At 47.2% G+C, this 26391-nt stretch overlaps 1 protein-coding gene across 2 annotated transcripts in view; it reads right to left on the bottom strand.

Annotated features, from left to right (window-relative positions):
* ARB2A (ARB2 cotranscriptional regulator A) overlaps positions 1-23761 on the bottom strand; it is a 792581-nt gene extending 768820 nt beyond the window's left edge. The window contains exons 1-2 of one of the 2 annotated variants that reach the window (XM_063964011.1): positions 23339-23761; positions 22488-22779 (exon numbers count right to left, since the gene is read on the bottom strand). The gene's annotated coding sequence lies outside the window, so the exon portion shown is untranslated. The remainder of the gene's footprint in view (positions 1-22487; positions 22780-23338) is intronic. The other variant, XM_063964010.1, reaches the window with a different exon arrangement.
* Between the last annotated feature and the right edge of the window lie 2630 nt (positions 23762-26391).

Below are 26391 nucleotides of genomic sequence, written 5' to 3' on the forward strand. Positions count from 1 at the left end.
CCACCTGATCCTAAAGCTTTACTTTTTGTGCCATGTCTCCTGCGGAGCCGCTATTCCCCATGGTCCTTTCAGGAACCCCAGCATCCACTAGGACGATAGAGAAATGTCAGTGACAGCAGTGGATTGTGAGGAAGTAATGGCCCGCCTAGAGGACCCCTTAGTCGTAGGCGAGCGAGGATCAGACTTCTTAGTAGTCAGTGACTGGTTCAATTTCTTCAATTGAGCGGACAAGCTATCTGCCCACGGCGGATTAACCGCGGGGACCATATACGGTTGAGCCGGCATGGGAGGTCCCATAGGGAGCGTTAGTTTAGTAACTAGCGTATTCAGAAGTGTGGAGAAAGTTGCCCACGGCGGGTCATTATGGACCCCCGTTGCCACAGTTCCACTGGGAGGCAAGGAGCCCCCAGAACCAGAGCCCTCAGCTGGTATATTTTCCTCATAGGAACCTGTTGCGTCAGCAACACTACTAGTGTGTTCAGCCCCAGAATCGTTACCCTCAGAAGCAGACATTATAATTTGCAATATAAGGTAACAGTACAATTGTCAGCAGCACAATACCTGACCCAAACCCCTGCGTATGTCAACAAGGATACAGGAGAGATATGGTGACTAAAATCACAGAGAAAAATACAATTAGAGTATATCTTGTGAATATCCTAGATTACATTAGTATAAACCGTGACGCACCAAGCCCCCTCAGGTTATAGAATGTAGGGATAGCAAGTTGAGTGAGAGACACAAAATGAAAATCACCCAGCAAGCTAATGCACACACATAGTCACAGTTGTACAATGCAGAGGTTATTACAAACAATAATACTGCACTGGACTAGCTTATATATAGCTCTGTAAACAATAGATATAACACTGCACAGTAAAGACTGGATGTATATCACAGGGTACTTGTACCAGATAGCCCTAACCAAACACACTGTTTCTTAACTATCACTGTCAAATGACATGTAGAATACTTAAATGTCTTGTAAAGGCACAGCGCTGACTATCAGACGGCATTACAAAGGAGGATTTGCCCAAGCAGTCCCAGGAACAGTGTAGCTGAGAGAAGTGGCGCCCCAAATACTGACTGGGAGTGAGAGAGAGACAGATATGCAGCTCCAGGGCGGGAACATTTACTGTAAATGGCGCGCTGGGGGAGGGGCTACAGGTCTAAGCCTCACCCCCCTGCTGGACTTAACCACCGGTACTGCGGGCCAATTTAAAATGGTTTATAAGAGAAACCTGACCTGTACCCTTGCCCTGGTGGCCTAGTGGGGTCGCCTGTATGCCACAGTGTCCACACCAGCGCGCGCGGCCCGCCTCCCACCAGCCACGCTGGATCGCGATACAGCGCGGGTCCCGCGTACGGGACCCACTTACCACCTCCCGAAGCGCGGCCACGCAATCCGAGAGCCCCAGCCGTGTGTGTCTAACTTGAAGAAAACCGGAGCCTCCTGCTGTAGGTACCTGGCAACCAGGGCACGGGAGTGTACAGCGCCGCTGGGGAGAGATGGAGCTGCAGCAGGGAATGTCTCCTGACATCTACACTCTGCTGCAGCCCTTGTAGTCTTCACTTTACTACAAAAAAAAGCTCTTCTTAGGGCTGCCAGGAGCAGCCCCTCTGTTATGTGCCTGCTATCTGCAGCACCAACTACAAAACTGAGCTCCTGTGCAGGGAGGCGGGGTTATAGAGGAGGCGGCGCTATGCATCTTGGGAACAGTCAAAGCTTTTGAGCCTGTTGGTGCCTCGGATCAAGATCCTACTCTACACCCCAGTGTCTATCCTTGTGGAGCCCAGTGTATCCCACAGCAGAAAAAAGTTGGGGAGCCAACTCATTGATATCTTGAAGATTTAAACCCAGGCAACGCCGGGTACGTCAGCTAGTTTTATATAAGTGTCAGCGTGCGGGCAGAAGAGGGCTGAGAGTGAGCAAGTGATAAAGCGGGTGCTGCATGCAAGCAATAGTGAAAGAATATTTCAGAGGCATGGAATGCCATAAAATCCAGGTAAACATCATCTAGCATAACAACAAATGAAAGGGTGCACCCATCAGCAAAAGAGGTAGAGCACGTGCGCTGGTGCAGTATAGCACATGATAGGGTAAGAGCTTTTCAGCAACATAACTTTTTAAGATATCATGGCTATTTTAGTGCCAGCAAAATAGGAAGATGAGGGGGTGGGGTGGTGGGGGTGGCCTCAGCAAGTCAGCTACAGGTAGGGAGCAGCAAGCCAAAACAGTGCTGGCGAGAGAGAAAGCGTGCCAGTAAAAGTGCATAAGTGCGAGAGCATGCACCAGTGAGAAAGAGCACTACAGCAAGAGAGCAAGTGAGTGAGATGCCACGCAAAAGAGAAATCAGTCTAGTGATTCCTCTCATATCTCTTGCTCCCCTTCTCTTCAACTGAATCTTAAAGTTGCAGACAGAATGGATTTGCAGATTCTGTATTACAGATCTGGAAAAATTGCTACATACTGAAATAGTAGTCCAAGAACTGGGAAGGAGTTAGTAGCATAGCAAAAGCAGGGAATGTCAATAAACCAGCTAAACGTTGCCTGGCAGAACTACAAATATTAAATCAATGTGAAAAAGTCTTCCATATAGAATAAGAAAACAGTACAGTACAGTACCCCACGGCTACAAAGGGTCAGAGAACGCTCAATCAACATAACCTTTTAAGGTATATCATGTCAATTTTACGTGATGTCCGACCCGGCTGCCCTTAAACTCGCACTAATCACAAAGATGTGCCTTTCCTTTTGCGCAGGGACCTCTAGTACAGTTTCATATGGTCAGAGGGCAGCAGAGGTGGGAAATCCAGGGTTAGCAAACTGCATTACTCTAGGAATGCAACAAGGCTTTTCAGCTTCTGATGCACAACAATAGAAAGGCCAGCCTAACTCATGGAGCATGCTGCGTTAAGGGGGCAATAAATCCAGAACCTAACTTACTGCATCTAGATGGAAGCCGGGAGGGTAATATTCTGATATGAGGTCAGTATCTCAGACACACAGCTCTTTACATACAGTAGGCTATAATCACATCAATAACTATGTAAAAGAACACAGGAACAGGGAGGGGGCAGCTTGTTCTGCGAACAGGGGTGTGTGTCTGGTGGTAAGGGGTGTCCGGGGGGGCGGAGCTACGACGACACGGTTCAGCGTGAATCGCATCATCGGGTCCACCTCAGACCGCCCACTGGTGCTCCGTTGTGGGCAGCCAAGGGAGGGGTGCAGGGGGCTGGCGGTGGATGCGGGAAACTTGCCGACCTTTCCAGGGGGCCGGGAGCGCCACCCAATTTTTAGGAGCCTCCCGCCCATTCCAGGAGGGTAGGCAAGTATGGTCTAAGTCACATCTGGGGACTTATATGTGGCACGAAAATGCTTGAGGACACACCTGTAATAGTATTGACACTACGGAAATTATTTTTTGGCGAGTTATGTGGAAAATATGGCACCCAAAGAGAAAAATTTTGCCAACCCATGGTCCAAGTTTCGTATAAATTACCCCTGAGAGACATAAGGTACCAGATTGAAATCCAATTGTGGTAACCACAATTTTACCATGCAAAGCAGGCCTGACTAGCTGCTGGCACTGAGGTGTGCTCCTGCTTACAGATCGAACATTCGCACATGCATTTCTGTACGGCACAGAGGTCACTCCAGGTATATTACTCAACACAATCAGCACTCCTTATGCTACTACATACAAGTGGTGGACGTGGCGTGGCATGGGCTACCCCCCCACCCCACACACATACACACACACACACACACACACACACTTCCAACATTGTTGTTGACAGGTGGTAAATGGCTATAAGGGGTTACATGCTAGAGATATAAAAAATAATAAATATATTTGTGCGTATAGAAGTAAAATAGTCACAATGGCTTGCAACCCCCCAAAAAAGTCCATAGATTGTTTTAAACAGTATTTATTTATTGCAAAAGAGTAGACTCTTAAAAGTAAAAACTTTCAAACTCAGAATTTACTATTTCTTAACAGATACCTTAAAAAACAGCTGGAGAGTTTTGATAGCTGGGTCCTAAGAGCCTGTTTCAAGTTTTGTAGAGATGTGAAGAGTCTGTTGTGGAGAGTCTGATCAGGAGAGGGAAAGAATTCCACTGGTAGGGAGTCGCACGAGCAAGTCTTGAAGGTGGTAGTGGAAGTAGTCAGTTGGGAGGAGAGGCACCATTCATTTGTGGAGCAAAGTAGGCAGGCGGGAGTTTAAAAGGGAGAGGTGGGAGAGATGTAAATAAGAAAGGATTAGGTGAGGGCTTTGTGAGTTTCAGGAGTTTGAATTGGGTGCTGAAGGTGAGGAGGAGCCATTGTAGGTCTTGAAGGAGAGGGGAGGCAGAATTACTGTAGTATGTTTGGAGCGGAATATTTTCCGGGTGTCACGGCCGACGGGTGTGTAGCGACGGGGAGCCGCGGCTTACCCTTCAGAGGCTTGTGGACGGGTCCCTGCTGGTGCTGCGGTAGGCGGTGGCTGGCGGGAGACAAGAGATCGAAGGTCCGGGAGCAGGGGTGAGGTACGTCAGTGCGGTTGCAGTGCGGACAGCGCCGGGGTTCAGCAGCGCCGCCATCTTGGTCAGAGGCACATGACCAGGAAAGGCCAGAGGCCAGATTCACTGTATTCCTGCTGCAGCCAATTCTCGTGAAAAGCAGGGTATATCTGGGCCATTCTGACGCCAATGCAACGTCTTCTGCAGCTAGTCTGCATGCTACTGCTCTGTGCTCCCAGTTTCCAGTGTGTGTGCTCTCGCTCCTGCTTTCTGTTATTATTGCAGTTCCAAAGTCTGGAACCTACCCACCTAACTCCTACACTCCTAGATCCGAACACCTCAGAGTGGTCTACTCCTGAAGTCATCCCGCCTCAATTACCGCCATAGTCTGCGCAGGGGCGACTCAATCTCTGATCACGGTGTACTGGTCCCTACGCCTACCCCAGCAAAGTCTGTCCGGCTCTCCAGTATAGTCATCTTCCTCTTCATCTTTAACGTCTACGTCTTCAATTATATACTTCATGAGAAGAAACTTCATTCAGCCAGCTCGCTGCTCAATCCGAACTTAGCTTAAAAGCATCGGTACCAGCTGACACCTCTGTGCTGACCCAGAAATTAGTCCAAACCGGTCACTCCTGCCCCGGAGAGTCCACCTCACATCCTGAATCCAGTTTGGAATCACCAGTACCGGCTAGCAGCGATGAGGCCACATTGGAGTGGAAAGAACTAGAACACAGGGAGGCCAAATAAAAGGTTACAATTGTCACCAGGGTGAGAGTCTGATCCAAAAGATATTCCCAAGATGGAAACGACAGGACTGCGAAAGGTACTGAAGGTTTAAAGGTCAGGAGTCAAGGATAACTCAAAGACCGTGCATTTGCAAACTAGAAGAGATGGTGGTGCTGCCAATAGTTCAAGAAATTGGGGAAGGTAAAGTTATTCAGAAGGGTGGGAAGATTATCAGCTCAGTTTTAGATATGTTAATTTAAAGAAAGCGCTGGGACATCCAGGTGGCAATAGCAGGAAGACAGCTGATGATACGAGTGAGGAAGGATGGAGAAAGTTCAATGGAGGAGAGGTAGATCTGAGTCTCATCAGCATAGAGACGATATTGGAGTCCAAATAAGCTGATGAGCTCACCTAAAGAGGATATGAAGAGGGAGAATAGGAGATGTCCTAGAACAGAACCTTGGAGGACACCCACTGTTATACCCCTTTTACACTCGCAGAAAAATCCCGGGATATTGCACGTGAACGCGCATCATCCCGGGATTCTTCTCAGTGTAAATGGGTACAGGGACAATTTCCCGGGACGAGCATCCCGGGATTTCATCCCAGGTCAAAAGCAGGGTTGAACCCGGGACCGTCCCGGGAAGCTGGGTAGTGTGAAAGGGCCCGTCCCGGGATTCACTACCCGGGACTGTTAAAAGGCCTCCGATTGGCGCTTTCATGGGCTCAGAAAAGATGATGTCATCATTCAGAGCCCTGGGGAGCGTCCTTGATGCGTGTGAGGAAGGCAGCATGGCGACCTGGACAGACCAGGAGGTGAGAGAGTTGCTGAGCATTAGGGGAGAGGAGGAAATTATGAGGCAGATCACAGGCACAGTCAAAGATGCAGTCATTTATAGTATCCTATAGTATGGTATCCTGTAAGCGCTGTCCTTGTGGTAGAGATATGAAGCGCTTGTATAAGGTAGATACAATTGCTTTAGTCACCTGGTGGACTATGACACAGCAGGTGGAGATTGCAACACCGAACAAGCATGAGACTGAGCGGTACTCTCCTGGGGTAGCATACCACCACAATGCAATAGCTAATCTCCTCCGTGCCTCGATGGGTCTCCTAAGCCTGGTGGTCTGCATGTCAAGTGCTGGGGTAAGTAATTCCAGGATGTAGTTAAAGGTTGCACGAGACACACGGAAGTTAGCCATCCACTCCTCATCCTGGTAAGCTTCCACGGTCCTCATAAAGGCTTCTCCGTGCCGGCGATCTCTGGACCAAAATGAGCGGTTAGGGCCCATACTCACGCTCAGTATGATACTCATCCTGGATGATATGAAGGCTCTCCTCCTGCGCAAATATTGGCGGCGACTAGCAGCCCTATCCAGCATAAATTGCGCCCTCCTCCTCCTCATAAAATATATGTGCAGTATACTGCACAGTGTGATAAGCTGCATCATGCTGTCAGTGGCTGTATGAAACATCTGCAAAGCAGAAAGAATCATGAGCTCAGGCATACACACTGGTACTCTGTCGGCCATGACTGCAGCAATGGTGTGAGCAGGCACCACCCCTCCCTTTGTTGACTAGTGTGACCTCATCAATGTGAGCCAGAAAAGGCCATTTCTAATGACATACATGTGCATTTGCAGGGATATCCCGGGATCAGTGTAAATGGGGCTGTCCCGGGTCGATCCCAGGTCTTAGTGCAGTGTGAAAGGGGTCAGTCCCGGGAAGGCATCCCGGGACGCATCCCGGGAAGCATCCCGGGAGTGACCCGGGAGTGCGAGTGTAAAAGTGGTATTAGTGAATGTGGGGGAGAAGTGGAGTGATGAGAGGAGACAGAAGAAATGTTCTGAGAAGTAGGACAACAGCCAGGAGAGGTCAGTATCATGCAGATCAAGGAAGTAAATGATTTGCAGGAGAACAGGCTGTTCAATAGTGTCAAAAGCCGCAGAGGTCAAGGAGAAAAAGTACAAAGTAGGGGCCCTACATAAAAACACATATACATACACACTAACATTATGGACCCATCACTCGCTTGGTAACAAGCATTGTAGCTGGTGTTAGAGAAACAAGCCCTTCATGTCTTCCCCCGCCCTTTTCTGTCTACCCCTTCTCTCTCTCTCGCTCCACCTCTTATAAGTTTTTCTCTATTTCCCTATCTGTGCTTCTTCCTCCCAACTTTCTGCCCATGTCTCTCTCCATTATATCGTCTGTCCTTCTCTTTATCCTTCTCAGTTTATGCCGGTCTTTGTTACAGGTGACTACTGCTTGACAGGTTGCCACTGACCGTGGTCAGAACTGTTCAGCAGCCAGAGTGATGCTGCTGTGATGGTCTGCTTCAAAGTCCTGTTATTAACCACGGTTTATCCCAGTTCCCCATCTGATCCAGAATGGCATGCTTCTTTACATGTGCCGCTACTGTGGCAGAGACAGACCTGGAACTGTAATGCTGCTGAATGCGAGCTGTCCGGGTGTTGCCTGTAGTGTCCGTCGCTGATCATGGTGGGATGGAGAGCAGGCTAGCTGTCTGTTCTGATCCCATAGAAGAGCTACCGTAGAACAAACTGATGAAAATGTTAATGCTGGCTATGTTTGGTGTCAGAACACAGAGCATTGCAGATTGCTGTGTATGGGGCTTCATAGCTGCAGGCCAGTCAGTGCACCCGTGCTGAACCATGTCCACCGCCGAAAGTACATGTAATGGGTAGATGAGCATAAAGAACTGAACCAGGTTATCTGGTCTGATAAATCATGTTTTGTTTTTTTTACATCATGAGGATTGGCCAGGTGTGTTGTTTACCTGGAGAAGAGATGGCACCAGGATGCATATTGGGAAGAAGGCAAGATGGCAGAGGTAGTTTGATACTCTGGGCAACGTTCTGCTTGGAAACCTTGTGACCTTAACACTTCCCACCTACAAAAACATTGTTGCAGACCAAGTACATCCCTTAATGGCAACGGCATTCCCTAACACCCTGCAAAAATTATTCAGGAATGGTTTAAAGGAACATGACAGAGTTCAAGGAGTTTATCTGACTTCCAATTTCCCCGAACGAACATCTGTGGGATGTTCTGGACAAACAAGTCCAAGCCATGGAGGCCCCACCTTGCAACTTACAGATCATAAAAGGCATGCACATTAGTCTTGTAGAGTTTGCATCTTCAACTTTGTCACTCCCAATTCTACCTTTTCCATCCATCAACTTCAGCTTTATCCCTTCAGGACACATCCTTTTAGCAATAAACAGCTGGGCTTGTCCTAGTTTGTCTCTGGTAGCTACCCAAGCCATGTTGTCTCTCCTGGAAGGAACCAGCAACATGATCTGTTCCCCTCCCAAACTAAATCCCATTTGAACAGTTGCGTGCAAAGTAACTTACTTATAATCACCTCTTTGTCAGGAATTTGCACAAGTATCTTCACTTTCTCTTCCTCCTGACTCTGGTTCCTCTTTGCTGTGTTGTAATATCATGCAGCCCATCAAGAACCTTTGCAATCTGGTGGACAACTATGCAATAGATCGTACCTATCCTTGTGTATCAATGCCTATTTCCCCATAGATTGTAGGGCCTTCCTACCTCTGACTGTTTCTCAGTTTGACAAAACCCAGTTTTGTCTTATTTTTTTCCAGTTGTAAAGTGCAACGGAATTTGCTGCGCTATATATAAAAAAATAAAATAAAAATGTTAAATAAATAAGAATCACCCACTTTTAATAGCCTTAAATATCCAACTAAGTGGGTTTATTATTCCTTAAGGCATCTATTTATCCAGCAGCTGGCTGTTTCAGCAGGGAGCCACTAAAGGGGCAGGGGACATTTTGACTTAAAAATCAGGCAGGGCGCGGCACCCTGCTAAAACAGCCTAGCGTAAATACTATGTGTGATTAGTAGCAGCAGCTTAAATCACTGCATCCAGCATGTTGCTACAAAAATATCAGAGCTGGTGAAAGATGCCTAATGTAATTATGTAATTCAATTCAATCTTAAGGTCAAGGCAAATATTTCTGTTACCATTGGAGTCCTACTGTTGACAGAGCTACAACTGAAGTTTTTCTATTACAGACCAGAACATGTAATACGTCACTTTTTGCTGATTACTTTTTTTTTTTGTGTAAATCACGGCAAAACAAATTGCCTGTATGAGTGTTCCTTTTTGCCAAACTTTCTTTTTAGCTTTAACTACACAATATTTTGGTATTGTGTTGAGAAGGCTTGTGTTTCACCACAATTGCCCACATTTCTGTGGGATCAACTCATTCCAAGGAAGAGGAAAACAAAACTGCACATTCACCACCTGCAGTAGCAATCTGGAACTCCGGGCTGCACATCTCAAAGTGGAAAAGTAGAATACCAGGTTTTCCAGCACAACCAGGGTCAGCAGGAAGTCAGAAGCAGGAGAGAGGATTAAAACTACCATACACGCACTATACTGTGTACTGATGCCTGTTAGTGGCCAGTGAGTAGGTTGTAGTTTTATAGTGTATTTATTTCCAGTACCCATAAACCAGTCAGCAGCACTCAGAGACTGAAACAGCCGGAAATAGATGATAAAGTGCTAAGTGCTTTTAATCCATTTTCGCAAAATAAGTGGTCCAACGTTTCGGGGCGCGGACGCCCCTTTGTCAAGGTGAACAAATACAGAGTGAATAACAAAACAATGAGCGTTACCTTTATGGTGTAGAAGACCCGCAGGGCGGGAAGGGCAGCGGTGTCCGGGGGAGCGTGGCGCTTCCGTCCCGGTGAGTGTGACGTGGCGGCGCCTCGATCACATGGTATTCCTGCGCGTCATTGGAAATCTGACGGTGCCATGCCAACCAAGCAAGCTGCTGCCATGGTTACCGGTTATTGAAGGAGAGTGCCGATCTGCACAGTACCAAAATTATATTATATTATATTATAATATATATATATATATATATATATATATATATATATATATATATATATATATATATATATATATATATATTTTTTTTTTTTTTTTTTTTTTTTTTATTAGGATTTTAATACCTACCGGTAAATCCTTTTCTCTTAGTCCGTAGAGGATGCTGGGGAGGGGTATAGACGGGATCCGCAGGAGACATGGGCACTTTAATACTTTGAAGGTGTGTGCACTGGCTCCTCCCTCTATGCCCCTCCTCCAGACTCCAGTTATAGGAACTGTGCCCAGGGAGATGGACATTTCTAGGAAAAGGATTCATTGTTAAACTAAGGTAAGATACATACCAGCTCACACCTCAAGCACGCCGTACAACATGGCATTTAACACAACGCAAGTCAACGGCATGAACCATGTCAGCAACAGGCTGACTAGAACAGAAACACACCTTGTGTGTAAACATCACTAATAACTGCAGATAGAGTCCGCACTGGGACGGGCGCCCAGCATCCTCTACGGACTAAGAAAAAAGGATTTACTGGTATGTATTAAAATCCTATTTTCTCATACGTCCTAGAGGATGCTGGGGACACTTCATGGGGTTTATACCAAAGCTCTAGAATGGGCGGGAGAGTGCGGATGACTCTGCAGCACCGATTGACTAAACAAGAGGTCCTCCTTAGCCAGGGTATCAAACTTGTAAAACTTTGCAAAAGTGTTTGAACCCGACCAAGTAGCTGCTCGGCAAAGCTGTAATGCCAAGACCCCCCGGGCAACTGCCCAGGATGAGCCCACCTTTCTGGTAGAATGGGCCTTCACCGATTTCGGTAACGGCAATCCAGCCGTAGAATTAGCCTGCCGAATCGTATTACAGATTCAGCGAGCAATAGTCTGCTTGGAAGCAGGAGCCCCACTCTTGTTGGGATCATATAGGACAAACAGAGCCTCCGTTTTCCTAATCTGAGCCGTTATGGCTACATAAATTTTCAAAGCTCTGACCACATTTAGAGACTTCGATTCTTCTAAGGCGTCAGTAGCCACTGGCACCACAATAGGTAGGTTCATGTGAAACGATGACACCACTTTTGGCAGAAATTGCTGACGAGTCCTCAACTCTGCTCTATCTTCATGGAAGATCAAATAGGGGCTCTTGTGAGACAAAGCCGCCAATTCAGACACCCGCCTTGCAGAGGCCAAGGCCAACAGCATAATCACTTTCCAAGTGACGAATTTCAACTCCAGCATTTGTAAAGGTTCAAACCAATGAGACTGAAGGAAATGCAACACCACGTTAAGATCCCACGGTGCCACAGGGGGCACATAGGGAGGTTGTATGTGCAACACGCCTTTCACAAAAGTCTGAACTTCTGGAAGGAAGGCCAATTCTTTCTGGAAGAAAACCGGTAAGGCTGAAATTTGTACTTTAATGGAGCCCAAATTTAGGCCTGCATCCACAGCTGCTTTTAGAAAATGGAGAAAACGTCCTAACTGAAATTCTTCCGTAGGAGCCTTCTTGGATTCACACCAAGACACGTATTTTCTCCAAATACGGTGGTAATGTTTAGACGTTACTCCTTTCCTGGCCTGAATGAGAGTGGGGATGACTTCCTTGGGAATACCCTTTCGGGCTAGGATCCGGCGTTCAACCTCCAAGCCGTCAAACAAAGTCGCGGTAAGTCTTGGAACACGCACGGCCCCTGCTGTAACAGATCCTTTCATAGAGGAAGAGGCCAGGGATCTCCTATGAGCAATTCCTGAAGATCTGGATACTAGGCCCGCCTTGGCCAGTCTGGAACAATGGGGATTGCATGAACCCTTGTTCTTCTTATGATCTTTATCACTTTTGGAATGAGTGGAATCGGAGGGAACACATATACCGACTGAAACACCCACTGTGTCACTAGGGCGTCCACCACTATTGCTTGAGGGTCCCTCGACCTGGAACAATATCTCGGAAGGTTCTTGTTGAGGCAAGACGCCATCACGTCTATTTGAGGAATTCCTCAACGACTTGTCACTTCTGCAAAGACCTCTTGATGAAGAACCCACTCTCCTGGATGGAGATCGTGTCTGCTGAGGAAGTCTGCTTCCCAGTTGTGCACACATGGAATGAAGACCGCTGATAGAGCGCTTACATGCCTTACCGCCCAACGGAGAACTTTTGTGGCTTCTGCCATTGCCGCTCTGCTCTTCGTTCCGCCCTGGCGGATTACGTACGCCACTGCTGTTATGTTGTCTGACTGAATCAAGACGGGCAGATCGCGAAGAAGATGTTCCGCTTGTAGAAGGCCGTTGTAAATGGCCCTTAATTCCAGAATATTTATGTGTAGACAAGCTTCCTGGCTTGACCATTTTCCCTGGAAATTTTCCCCCTGTGTGACTGTACCCCAGCCTCGGAGACTCACATCCGTGGTCACCAGGATCCAGTCCTGGATCCCGAATCTGCATCCCTCTAGGAGGAGAGAGCTGTGCAGCCCCCACAGGAGTGAGATTCTTGTCTTGGAAGACAGGATTATCTGTCGGTGCATGTGCATATGGGATCCGGACCATTTGTCCAACAGGTCCCACTGAAACACTCTGGCATTGAATCTGCCAAACTGAATGGCCTCGTAGGCCGCCACCATCTTCCCTAGCAACCGAGTGCATTGATGAATCGACACTCTTGCTGGCTTCAGAATCTGTTTGACCAGGTTCTGAATTTCCAGAGCCTTTTCCACTGGAAGAAAAACTCTGTAATTCAGTGTCCAGAATCATACCCAAGAACGACAGCCTTGTCGTCGGAACCAACTGTGATTTTGGCAAGTTTAGGAGCCAACCATGTTTTTGCAGAATTGTCAGGGAGAGCGTCATGCTCTGCAGTAATGGTTCCTTGGACCTCGCTTTTATCAGGAGATCATCCAAGTATGGGATAATTGTGATTCCTTGCTTGCGCAAGAGAACCATAATTTCCGCCATAACCTTGGTGAAAACACTCGGAGCCGTGGACAGACCAAACGGCAACGTCTGAAATTGGTAATGACAATCCTGAACGGCAAACCTCAGGTAAGCCTGATGTGGAGGATATATGGGGACGTGTAAGTAGGCATCCTTTATGTCGACCGACACCATAAAATCCCCTTCCTCCAGACTGGAGATCACTGCTCGGAGAGACTCCATCTTGAATTTTAATTTTCTTAGATAGAAATTGAGGGATTTTAAGTTCAGAATTGGTCTGACCGCGCCGTCCGGCTTCGGGACCACGAACAGGCTCGAGTAAAAGCCTTCTCCATGTTGTGATGGGGGTACCGTGACAATGACTTGATTTTGACATAACTTTTATATAGCACCGCATACCACCTTCCTGTCCTGAAGAGAAACTGGTAAGGCTGATTTGAAAAATCGTCGAGGGGGCACGTCTTGAAATTCCAGCTTGTACCCTTGGGACACTATTTCTAACACCCACCGGTCTAGGGCCGAACGAACCCAGAAATTACTGAAGAGTCGGAGACGTGCCCCCACTGGTGCGGACTCCCGCAGAGGAGTCCTAGCGTCATGCGGTGGATTTGGTAGAAGCCGGAGAGGACTTCTGCTCTTGGAAACCTGCCACAGCCGGTGACCTTTTTCCCTTTCCTCTTCCTCTAGAAGCAAGGAAGGAAGACCCTCGTCCTCTTTTGTATTTATTGGGCCGAAAGGACTGCATCGGATAGTGGTGTGTTTTCTTTTGTTGTGCAGGAACATAAGGTAAAAAGGATGACTTACCCGCAGTAGCAGTAGATACTAGGTCAGCGAGGCCGTCACCAAACAAGACACCTCCTTTATACGGCAGAGACTCCATAGCCTTCTTAGAGTCAGCATTCCATTGATGAATCCACAATGCTCTCCTAGCTGAGACTGCCATAGCATTGGCCCTTGAACCCAAAAGGCCAATGTCCCTCGCAGCTTCCTTAAGGTACGCTGCAGCATCCCTGATATGACCCAGTGTCAAAAGAATGCTATCCCTATCCAGGGTATCTAACTCAGATGACAAGTTATCTGCCCACTTTTCAATAGCGCTACTCACACAGGCCGAAGCAACTGCAGGTCTGAGTAGCGTACCCGTAGTGACATAAATGGATTTCAATGTATTTTCCTGCTTACGATCCGCAGGCTCCTTTAGGGCTGCCGTGTCAGGAGACGGAAGCACCACCTTTTTGGACAGTCGTGATAGAGCTTTGTCCACAGTGGAGGTTGACTCACACTTTTCCCTATCCCCAGAGGGGAACGGATATGCCACCGGAATTCTCTTGGGAATCTGAAACTTCTTGTCAGGATTTTCCCAAACCTTTTCAAAAAGAGCGTTCAGTTCATGAGAGGGAGGGAACGTTACCTCAGGTTTCTTTCCTTTAAACATACAGACCCGTGTATCAGGAACAGCAGGGTCCTCCGTGATATGTAACACGTCTTTTATCGCCACAATCATGTACTGAATGCTTTTAGCCAGTTTTGGATTTAATCTGGCATCACTATAGTCGACACTGGAGTCGGTGTCGGTGTCTGTATCTGCTATCTGGGTAAAAGAACGCTTTTGTGACCCCGAGGGGGGTCTGAACTTGTGACAACACATCCTCCACGGATTTAATCCATGCCTGGGTCTGAGACTCAGACTTATCCAATCTCTTATTTAATAGAGCCACATTCGCATTCAAAGCACTCAAAACATTTACCCAATCAGGCATCGGCGGTGCCGACAGGGTCACTTCCACAGTCGTTTCTTTCCCTAAACCAGTCTCCTCCTGGGAAGAGCACTTAGCCTCAGACATGCCGACACACGTGTACAGACACCACAAACACACTGGGCATATAGGGGACAGACCCACAGTAAAGCCTGTCAGAGAAACACAGAGGGAGTTTGCCAGCCCACAACCCAGCGCCTATCCTGGTTCTGAAACTTTTTATATATTGCCTCAGACCTGTCAGCGCTTTTATATCATCAATCCAGCACCAAATTAACTGTGCCCCCCCCCCTTGTTTTGCACCCTGTTACTTGATACAGTAGTGTTGAGGAAGGACCAGCGTCTCTGCAGCCCTGTGAAGAGAAAATGGCGCTGATGAGAGCTGTGAGGGCTAAGCCACGCCCCCTTAATGGCGCGCTTCAGCCCCACTATTTTTTTAAATTATTTCTACTGGCAGGGGTCCGGATTTAGTGCCTAGGCACTTAAATACCTCATAGCCAGTCTCAAAATGAGGATTTTATGCCGCCCAGGGTGCCCTGCAGTGCTGTGTGTGTGGGAGCATTGCGCGCTGTGCGTTACCTCAAAGCCGTCACTGAAGGCTTCTGATCTTCTACTCACCCTTCTTCTGGCTCCGGGAACGAGCATTTAGGCGTACCTAGCGTTCAGACCCTCAGGAGCTAATGGTGTCCTGTAGCCTAAGAAGCAGAGCCTTGAAACTCACAGACGTAGGTCTGCTTCTCTCCCCTCAGTCCCACGCTGCAGGGAGCCCGGCCTAACAAAGTCTTTTTTCAGAAAAACTCAGGAGAGCTCCTCAGTGTGCATCCAGTCTCACTGGGCACAGATTCTAAACTGGAGTCTGGAGGAGGGGCATAGAGGGAGGAGCCAGTTCACACCCCTTAAAAGTCTTAAAGTGCCCATGTCTCTTGCGGATCCCGTCTATACTCCATGGTTCTTGAAGCATCCTCAGCATCCTCTAGGACGTATGAGAAATATATGTGTGTGTGTGTGTGTGTGTGTGTGTGTGTGTGTGTGTGTGTGTGTGTGTGTATGTGTATATATATATATATATATATATATATATATATATATATATACACACATATATATACACACACACACACACACACACACACACACACACTTTAACATTTGTAAAGAAAAAGTTACACTGCTATTTTGTGAGTGAAATCTGCTTTGATGGACTAACTGGCACAGGGGTGGAGATTACACATATTAGTAACCCTCCTCCTGTGTATATTGTGGGGGGGATGTTTGCCCCAGTAACTAAATCTATCATCGGTCAGCAGCACTAGCAGGCCATCACTTTATCCAACCACTTGTCACAACAGCCACATCTGTCTAGGTTGACCAGCCATGTGGTGACCATGTCCTATGGCTTGCCACTTATTAAAGGGAGTTCTAGGAACGGCCCTCGTGTGGCAAGCATAAGATGTAGCACCAAGAACTGATGCAAAGAAGCGGTCGCATTTACTGGTGCAAAATATAAGGGTATCTCTGCCACTGTTTAGCAAAAACTGTTATATCATAAAGTAGCACACCCCATTACTGTCATCCAAGTGGGGAACAATTCCTAGTGATGAGCACGGAATGCCCCTGGAATGGCCAGCCAAAGGCACTCTCGACCAACACATTCATGCATAATTTTCTGACATTAGTCATGAAAGGCAATACTGTATATTTTACAGGTGCAACAGCATTTATGTATTATATTTACTTCCATTTTACATTTACTATCATAAAGCACTTTACCCATTCAACAGCATTGCCACTTATATTCCATAGAATTATAATTGTGGGCAGTTTTATATTCAATCCTATATGCGAATACAAGTGATTTATATATAAAGGTATAAACCCCTGTAAATAATATCTATACAATAGCAAATTCTATAGTCTATAATAATCAGTATCTTCTGATGACATGATTTCATGTATTCTAAGGAATAATGCACAGCTTACAGTATATTATTATGGATATCAGTGGCCTGTATAACAGCCTGTTGCTTTTTAGTGGTCACACAACTCCATGGAGCTGTATAAAGGCTGTATCATTTACAGTAAGGATTGCAAAACCCCAAAATATTTAAAAATAAGAATTTACTTACCGATAATTCTATTTCTCGGAGTCCGTAGTGGATGCTGGGGTTCCTGAAAGGACCATGGGGAATAGCGGCTCCGCAGGAGACAGGGCACAAAAAGTAAAGCTTTAGGATCAGGTGGTGTGCACTGGCTCCTCCCCCTATGACCCTCCTCCAAGCCTCAGTTAGGATACTGTGCCCGGACGAGCGTACACAATAAGGAAGGATTTTGAATCCCGGGTAAGACTCATACCAGCCACACCAATCACACTGTACAACCTGTGATCTGAACCCAGTTAACAGTATGATAACAGCGGAGCCTCTGAAAAGATGGCTCACAACAATAATAACCCGATTTTTGTAACTATGTACAAGTATTGCAGATAATCCGCACTTGGGATGGGCGCCCAGCATCCACTACGGACTCCGAGAAATAGAATTATCGGTAAGTAAATTCTTATTTTCTCTATCGTCCTAGTGGATGCTGGGGTTCCTGAAAGGACCATGGGGATAATACCAAAGCTCCCAAACGGGCGGGAGAGTGCGGATGACTCTGCAGCACCGAATGAGAGAACTCCAGGTCCTCCTTAGCCAGGGTATCAAATTTGTAGGATTTTACCAACGTGTTTGCCCCTGACTAAATAGCCGCTCGGCAAAGTTGTAAAGCCGAGACCCCTCGGGCAGCCGCCCAAGATAAGCCCACCTTCCTTGTGGAATGTGCATTTACATATTTTGGCTGTGGCAGGCCTGCCACAGAATGTGCAAGCTGAATTGTATTACACATCCAACTAGCAATAGTCTGCTTAGAAGCAAGAGCACCCAGTTTGTTGGGTGCATACAGGATAACAGCAAGTCAGTTTTCCTGACTCCAGCCGTCCTGGAACCTATATTTACAGGGCCCTGACAACATCTAGCAACCTGGAGTCCTCCAAGTCCCTAGTAGGCGCAAGGCACCAAAATAAGCTGGTTCAGGTGAAACACTGACACCACCTTAGGGAGAGAACTGGGGACGAGTCCGCAGCTCTGCCCTGTCCAAATGGACAACCAGATATGGGCTTTTTCGAGAAAAAAAACCACCAATTTGACACTCGCCTGGTCCAGGCCAGGGCCAAGAGCATGGTCACTTTTCATGTGAAATGCTTCAAATCCACAGATTTGACTGGTTTTAAACCAATGTGATTTGAGGAATCCCAGAACTACGTTGAGATCCCACAGTGCCACTGGAGGCACAAAAGGGGGTTGTATATGCAATACTCCCTTGACAAACTTCTGGACTTCAGGAACTGAAGCCACTTCTTTCTGGAAGAAAATCGACAGGGCCGAAATTTGAACCTTAATGGACCCCAATTTGAGGCCCATAGACACTCCTGTTTGCAGGAAATGCAGGAATCGACCGAGTTGAAATTTCTTCGTGGGGCCTTTCTGGCCTCACACCACGCAACATATTTTTGCCACATGTGGTGATAATGTTGTGCGGTCACCTCCTTTCTGGCTTTGACCAGGGTAGGAATGACCTCTTCCGGAATGCCTTTTTCCCTTAGGATCCGGCGTTCCACCGCCATGCCATCAAACGCAGCTGCGGTAAGTCTTGGAACAGACATGGTACTTGCTGAAACAAGTCCCTTCTTAGCGGCAGAGGCCATAAGTCCTCTGTGAGCATCTCTTGAAGTTCCGGGTACCAAGTCCTTCTTGGCCAATCCGGAGCCATGAGTATAGTTCTTACTCCTTTACGTCTTATAAGTCTCAGTACCTTAGGTATGAGAAGCAGAGGATGGAACACATACACCGACTGGTACATCCATGGTGTTACCAGAACGTCCACAGCTATTGCCTGAGGGTCTCTTAACCTGGCGCAATACCTGTCCCGTTTTTTGTTCAGACGGGACGCCATCATGTCCACCTTTGGTATTTCCCAACGGTTTACAATCATGTGGAAAACTTCCCGATGAAGTTTCCACTCTGCCGGGTGGAGGTCGTGCCTGCTGAGGAAGTCTGCTTCCCAGTTTCCATTCCCGGAATGAAACACTGCTGACAGTGCTATCACATGATTTTCCGCCCAGCGAAAAGTCCTTGCAGTTTTTGCCATTGCCCTCCTGCTTCTTGTGCCGCCCTGTCTATTTACGTGGGCGACTGCCGTGATGTTTTTCCCACTGGATCAATACCGGCTGACCTTGAAGCAGAGGTCTTGCTAAGCTTAGAGTATTATAAATTTACCCTTAGCTCCAGTATATTTATGTGGAGAAAAGTCTCCAGACTTGATCACACTCCCTGGAAATTTTTTCCTTGTGTGACTTGCTCCCCAGCCTCTCGGGCTGGCCTCCGTGGTCACCAGCATCCAATCCTGAATGCCGAATCTGCGGCCCTCTAGAAGATGAGCACTCTGTAACCACCACAGGAGAGACACCCTTGTCCTTGGATATAGGGTTATCCGCTGATGCATCTGAAGATGCGATCCGGACCATTTGTCCAGCAGATCCCACTGAAAAATTCTTGCGTGAAATCTGCCGAATGGAATTGCTTCGTAGGAAGTCACCATCTTTACCAGGACCCTTGTGCAATGATGCACTGATTTTAGGAGGTTCCTGACTAGCTCGGATAACTCCCTGGCTTTCTCTTCCGGGAGAAACACCTTTTTCTGGACTGTGTCCAGAATCATCCCTAGGCACAGCAGACTTGTCGTCGGGATCAGCTGCGATTTTGGAATATTTAGAATCCACCCGTGCTGTTGTAGCAGTATCCAAGATAGTGCTACTCCGACCTCCAACTGTTCCCTGGACTTTGCCCTTATCAGGAGATCGTCCAAGTAAGGGATAATTAAGACGCCTTTTCTTCGAAGAAGAATCATCATTTCGGCCATTACCTTGGTAAAGACCCGGGGTGCCGTGGACAATCCAAACGGCAGCGTCTGAAACTGATAGTGACAGTTCTGTACCACGAACCTGAGGTACCCTTAGTGAGAAGGGCAAATTTTGGACATGGAGGTAAGCATCCCTGATGTCTCGGGACACTATATAGTCCCCTTCTTCCTGGTTCGTTATCACTGCTCTGAGTGACTCCATCTTGATTTGAACCTTTGTAAGTGTTCAAATTTTTTTAGATTTAGAATAGGTCTCACCTAGCCTTCTGGCTTCAGTACCACAATATAATGTGGAATAATACCCCTTTTCTTGTTGTAGGAGGGGTAATTTGATTATCACCTGCTGGGAATACAGCTTGTGAATTGTTTCCCATACTGCCTCCTTGTCGGAGGGAGACCTTGGTAAACCAGACTTCAGGAGCCTGCGAAGGGGAAACGTCTCGACATTCCAATCTGTACCCCTGGGATACTACATGTAGGATCCAGGGGTCCTGTACGGTCCCAGCGTCATGCTGAGAGCTTGGCAGAAGCGGTGGAACGCTTCTGTTCCAGTCTTCTTCCCTTTCCTCTATCCCTGGGCAGATATGACTCTTATAGGGACGAAAGGACTGAGGCTGAAAAGACGGTGTCTTTTTCTGCAGAGATGTGACTTAGGGTAAAAACGGTGGATTTTCCAGCAGTTGCCGTGGCCACCAGGTCCGATGGACCGACCCCAAATAACTCCTCTTCCTTTATACGGCAATACACCTTTGTGCCGTTTGGAATCTGCATCACCTGACCACTGTCGTGTCCATAAACATCTTCTGGCAGATATGGACATCGCACTTACTCTTGATGCCAGAGTGCAAATATCCCTCTGTGCATCTCGCATATATAGAAAATGCATCCTTTAAATGCTCTATAGTCAATAAAATACTGTCCCTGTCAAGGGTATCAATATTTTTAGTCAGGGAATCCGACCAAGCCACCCCAGCTCTGCACATCCAGGCTGAGGCGATCGCTGGTCGCAGTATAACACCAGTATGTGTGTATATACTTTTTATGATATTTTCCAGCCTCCTGTCAGCTGGCTCCTTGAGGACGGCCCTATCTATAGACGGTACCGCCACTTGTTTTGATAAGCGTGTGAGCGCCTTATCCACCCTAAGGGGTGTTTCCCAACGCGCCCTAACTTCTGGCGGGAAAGGGTATACCGCCCATAATTTTCTATCGGGGGGAACCCACGCATCATCACACACTTCATTTAATTTATCTGATTCAGGAAAAACTACGGTAGTTTTTTCACATCCCACATAATACCCTCTTTTGTGGTACTTGTAGTATCAGAAATATGTAACACCTCCTTCATTGCCCTTAACGTGTGGCCCTAATAAGGAATACGTTTGTTTATTCACCGTCGACACTGGATTCAGTGTCCGTGTCTGTGTCTGTGTCGACCGACTAAAGTAAACGGGCGTTTTAAAACCCCTGACGGTGTTTCTGAGACGTCTGGACCGGTACTAATTGTTTGTCGGCCGTCTCATGTCGTCAACCGACCTTGCAGCGTGTTGACATTATCACGTAATTCCCTAAATAAGCCATCCATTCCGGTGTCGACTCCCTAGAGAGTGACATCACCATTACAGGCAATTGCTCCGCCTCCTCACCAACATCGTCCTCATACATGTCGACACACACGTACCGACACACAGCACACACACAGGGAATGCTCTGATAGAGGACAGGACCCACTAGCCCTTTGGAGAGACAGAGGGAGAGTTTGCCAGCACACACCAAAAACGCTATAATTATATAGGGACAACCTTATATAAGTGTTTTCCCTTATAGCATCTTTTATATATTTCTAACGCCAAATTAGTGCCCCCCCTCTCTGTTTTAACCCTGTTTCTGTAGTGCAGTGCAGGGGAGAGCCTGGGAGCCTTCCCTCCAGCCTTTCTGTGAGGGAAAATGGCGCTGTGTGCTGAGGAGATAGGCCCCGCCCCTTTTTCGGCGGGCTCGTCTCCCGCTCTTTAATGGATTCTGGCAGGGGTTAAATATCTCCATATAGCCCCCGGAGGCTATATGTGAGGTATTTTTAGCCAAAAAAGGTTTTCATTTGCCTCCCAGGGCGCCCCCCTCCCAGCGCCCTGTACCCTCAGTGACTGCCGTGTGAAGTGTGCTGAGAGGAAATGGCGCACAGCTGCAGTGCTGTGCGCTACCTTAAGAAGACTGAGGAGTCTTCTGCCGCCGATTCTGGACCTCTTCTCGTTTCAGCATCTGCAAGGGGGCCGGCGGCGAGGCTCCGGTGACCATCCAGGCTGTACCTGTGATCGTCCCTCTGGAGCTAATGTCCAGTAGCCAAAGAAGCCAATCCATCCTGCACGCAGGTGAGTTCACTTCTTCTCCCCTAAGTCCCTCGTTGCAGTGATCCTGTTGCCAGCAGGACTCACTGTAAAATAAAAAACCTAAGCTAAACTTTTCTAAGCAGCTCTTTAGGAGAGCCACCTAGATTGCACCCTTCTCGGCCGGGCACAAAAATCTAACTGAGGCTTGGAGGAGGGTCATAGGGGGAGGAGCCAGTGCACACCACCTGATCCTAAAGCTTTACTTTTTGTGCCCTGTCTCCTGCGGAGCCGCTATTCCCCATGGTCCTTTCAGGAACCCCAGCATCCACTAGGACGATAGAGAAATAATTTTATTATAATAATCTCACAGGAGCAATACTGGATATCAGCTACAAAGATGCACTTACTGGGACATATTCAATTATAAGCGACGCTGGCAAAACAGCGTTGGCACACTCGCAACTCTAGCATTTCATCACTAACTTCGTCTCACATCTCCATAAGGATGCACAGTAAAATGAGGACGTTGCTCTCCTGTAATAATCTGTGAAGTGTGCAGCAGTTGCAGATGGTGGGCAAATTCACTTTCCCCACTGAATAGTACACACGTTCTCAAATTCTGTTCTCAGGACCCAAAACAGCTCCTGTTCTCCAGGTCACTTAGCAGGTGCACAGGTGTAATCATTGCTGGCTGACACACTATAAAAGAACAAGAAGTGGAGTAAAATATTTCACCTGTGATTCTGTGCGGAGACCTGGAAAACATGCACCGTGTAGGGTCCTGAGGACCAAGTTTGAGCCCCTTTGAATAGTACATACACTGTTTTTATGAGCGTGACATACTCTCTCGGGAATTAACAGTTGTCATTTTGTGCCCAGTACAATTATTATAAGAGGTACAGTATGCAGCACACCAACTGTAGATTATTATTGACAAGAAATACACAATTGATAACACATACCCATAACAAACATCCTTCAAAGGCAGACAAGCCTGGTACAAAACCCCCACTATTCAGTATACACTATGAAAGAGGCAGCATTTTTTTCCCTGGCGCTCTTGCCTACCATGCAGCAGTATGTTGTAATGTAACCACAATACATTGACTAATACATAATAATAAAATACATGCTCCTAGACATAAAATAATCAATTCTGATTGGGTTAGCGTTTAACAACAAAAGTACATTTCTGCTCCGTGCACACTGACAATCATGCAAACATGCCTTTACACCAACGCTTGCGCCGCACACTCACTTTGCCTCCCTTTTTACTGGGGCGCTGCACCACTTCCACGTGAGATCACCACCACGAAGACACAAGCTGAAAGATGTCCAATTTAAAAAAAAAAAACTAAATTAAAAAAATCTATAAAATGTTCTGCACTCTTACTGATTGGTGCCTGCACTGTACACATGCAGGCGATGTGCAAAGCTGTGTGTGAGTGGTAAGGTACCAGAATGGGCACTAGTGCAGGACTTCCTTGACAATGGCTGTATTTTGCGTTGTGGTCATAAAATCAAATTAAAAATTTCCCCAACCCCCCCACAAAAAATAATCAGGAGGGAGCCCATACACCCACTGAGCAACACAGATCTACTAAGAAGCTAATTTGAGAGGACCCGGCCGGAAGGAAGGAAGAGAGGAAGAGACACAGGATGTGTGCGTTCCAAGCCTCGATCCTGCTGTGTCTCAGCTTGTCTGAGTCATGTGACAGCTCGACGCATGGCCTTGTGGTACAAGTAGTTTTATAGCGATTTCCATTTCTTTACCGCGCATAGCTGAAGGACCACAATTCCCAAGATGCATTGCGCGAAAACGCCGAAACATGTATTTCGCACGTTAATCTTCTTACGTAGCCGACTTCAGACGTTTAGCCACTCACACTCAGTTGTAAATGTGTGCTGTGTTTTCAGCGAGGTGGTGCACAAGTTGGGTTTTGAAATGCTGAGTGTGATGCGTATGAAGTGTCCTATGCTGTAAGTGTGTGTGAATGTATGCACTTGTCTTTGCACAGGCATTTACTGCTTATGGGGAAGCTGATCACATATTCGTGGGGGGATAGCTCACACGCACTGCTGCTATGCCGTGTACATTACGGTAGCATTATTAAGGGTCACATCATGTCTTCAATTATGGTGAAAAACGAATAGTGGCCCTCATTCTGAGTTGTTCGCTCGCAAGCTGCTTTTAGCAGCTTTGCACACGCTAAGCCGCCGCCTACTGGGAGTGAATCTTAGCTTATCAAAATTGCGAACGAAAGATTCGCAATATTGCGATAAGACATCTCTGTGCAGTTTCTGAGTAACTCGAGACTTACTCGGCATCTGCGATCAGTTCAGTGCTTGTCGTTCCTGGTTTGACGTCACAAACACACCCAGCGTTCGCCCAGACACTCCTCCGTTTCTTCTGCCACTCCCGCGTTTTCCCCAGAAACGGTAGCGTTTTTTCACACACACCCATAAAACGGCCTGTTTCCGCCCAGAAACACCCACTTCCTGTCAATCACATTACGATCACCAGAACGAAGAAAAAACCGTGAGTAAAATTCCTAACTGCATAGCAAATTTACTTGGCGCAGTCGCAGTGCGGACATTGCGCATGCGCACTAAGCGGAAAATCGCTGCGATGCGAAGAAATTTACAGAGCGAACAACTCGGAATGACCCCCAGTGTTAAAAAACATAACAATAATTATTACCTTTGAAGGGAAAAAAATTGTTGCTAGTTTTAGAAATCATGTTTTATTACAACGTTTTTTTCCCTCTTACCATAACGCCACCGCAAGCCTGAGATGGATAAAAGCTTTGTATGAGGATGCTATTGCTGGAGAGCCCCCAGTAGCGGCTACCACTAGTATCAGACTTGCCTACCTGACCCTCTCCATGAGGGAGAAAATGCTCTGTTCCTGAACTTTCCTGGTAATGTATGATTGCCATCACCTGTGGTGAAACACCTTTCTTATCAATTAACTAGCTCACCACAGGTGATGGCAATCATACATTACCAGGAAAGTCCAGGAACAGAGCATTTTCTCCCTCATGGAGAGGGTCAGGTAGGCAAATATGCTAGTATTTCTCACTAATAGTTACTGCCAGCATTATCTTCTAATTCAGGCCTGGCCAACCTGTGGCTCTCCAGCTGTTGGGAAACTACAAGTGTCAGCATGTCCTGCCGCAGTTTGCCATTAGGGAATATTAAAACTGGCAGGGCCTGCTGGGATGTGTAGGTTCACAACAGCTGGAGAGCCACAGGTTGGCCAGGCCTGTTCTGGTAGTGTCTAGTTTCTCTTCGTGCAGAGGACCTTTCCCATAACCCCCTGGGTCCATGTCACAATCTATTTGGAATAGAAAAGGTTTGATTCTATATCGGAGTGGGAGAAGGGACCTTCTGACGTATCTAGGGGAGGAGACACGTCACCAGGGGGAGGAGCTACGGGCGAACAGGGTACCCGAAAAGTACGCTCGCCACGCTTCGCTCGCCACCTGTTTACTAAAGGTAATAGTTGGTGGCGTGGATAGTAGAGGAACTATCCCGCTGGCCTAGCTCCTCCCTCTTGTGTCGTTGCTCCTCCCCCTGATGGAAAAGGTCCCTTAGCCCACTTGATTCTAGCATCTACCGTTGCCCTCGTGCAAAGGACCTGGACGTGACAAAACGAGTGGGCAGGAGACAACTTCCGCCCTTATAGCACCTAAATGTTTTCTTCGTTCTCCGATCGTTGGGCTATTTTTTTTTTTCTATGCAGCATTGGACGCTTACCACGCATCGGGCTCGGTGTCTCACTCCGCTCGCCACACTTTTCCATTGGTAGATGCTAGAATCAACACAACCGGCCTGTTCTAATCAATAAGTAAAGGCCCATACACGATCATCGATATGCATACACGCTGGCCAAAAACGCCCAGTGTGTATGCACCTTTAGTATTTTAATTAAAACCACCCACGCCGTGATAAATGGGTCTGGGACTCCAGGTCGACACACCTTAGGTCGACACACCTTATGTCAACATGAGTTTTTTTGGTGTCGTTTTCTTCGTAGAGTGACCGGGAACCCCAATTAGTGCACCGCGTCCCCTCACATGGCTCCCTTCGCTCGCCATCCTTCGGGCAAGGTGCCTCGCTGCGCTCAGCACAGATTACCGTTCCCAATCGTAGTCCACGTGGATCGTAAAGTATGAAAAAGTTCACTTTTTAAAAAAAAACTCATGTCGACCTTTTGTCCGTGTCGAACTAAGGTGTGTCGACCTAAGGTGTGTCAACCTTTTTGGTGTCGACCTGGAGTCCGGATACCGTGATAAATGGGCTTATTTA

This window comes from Pseudophryne corroboree, chromosome 1, assembly GCF_028390025.1.
Source record: "Pseudophryne corroboree isolate aPseCor3 chromosome 1, aPseCor3.hap2, whole genome shotgun sequence".
NCBI lineage: Eukaryota > Metazoa > Chordata > Amphibia > Anura > Myobatrachidae > Pseudophryne > Pseudophryne corroboree.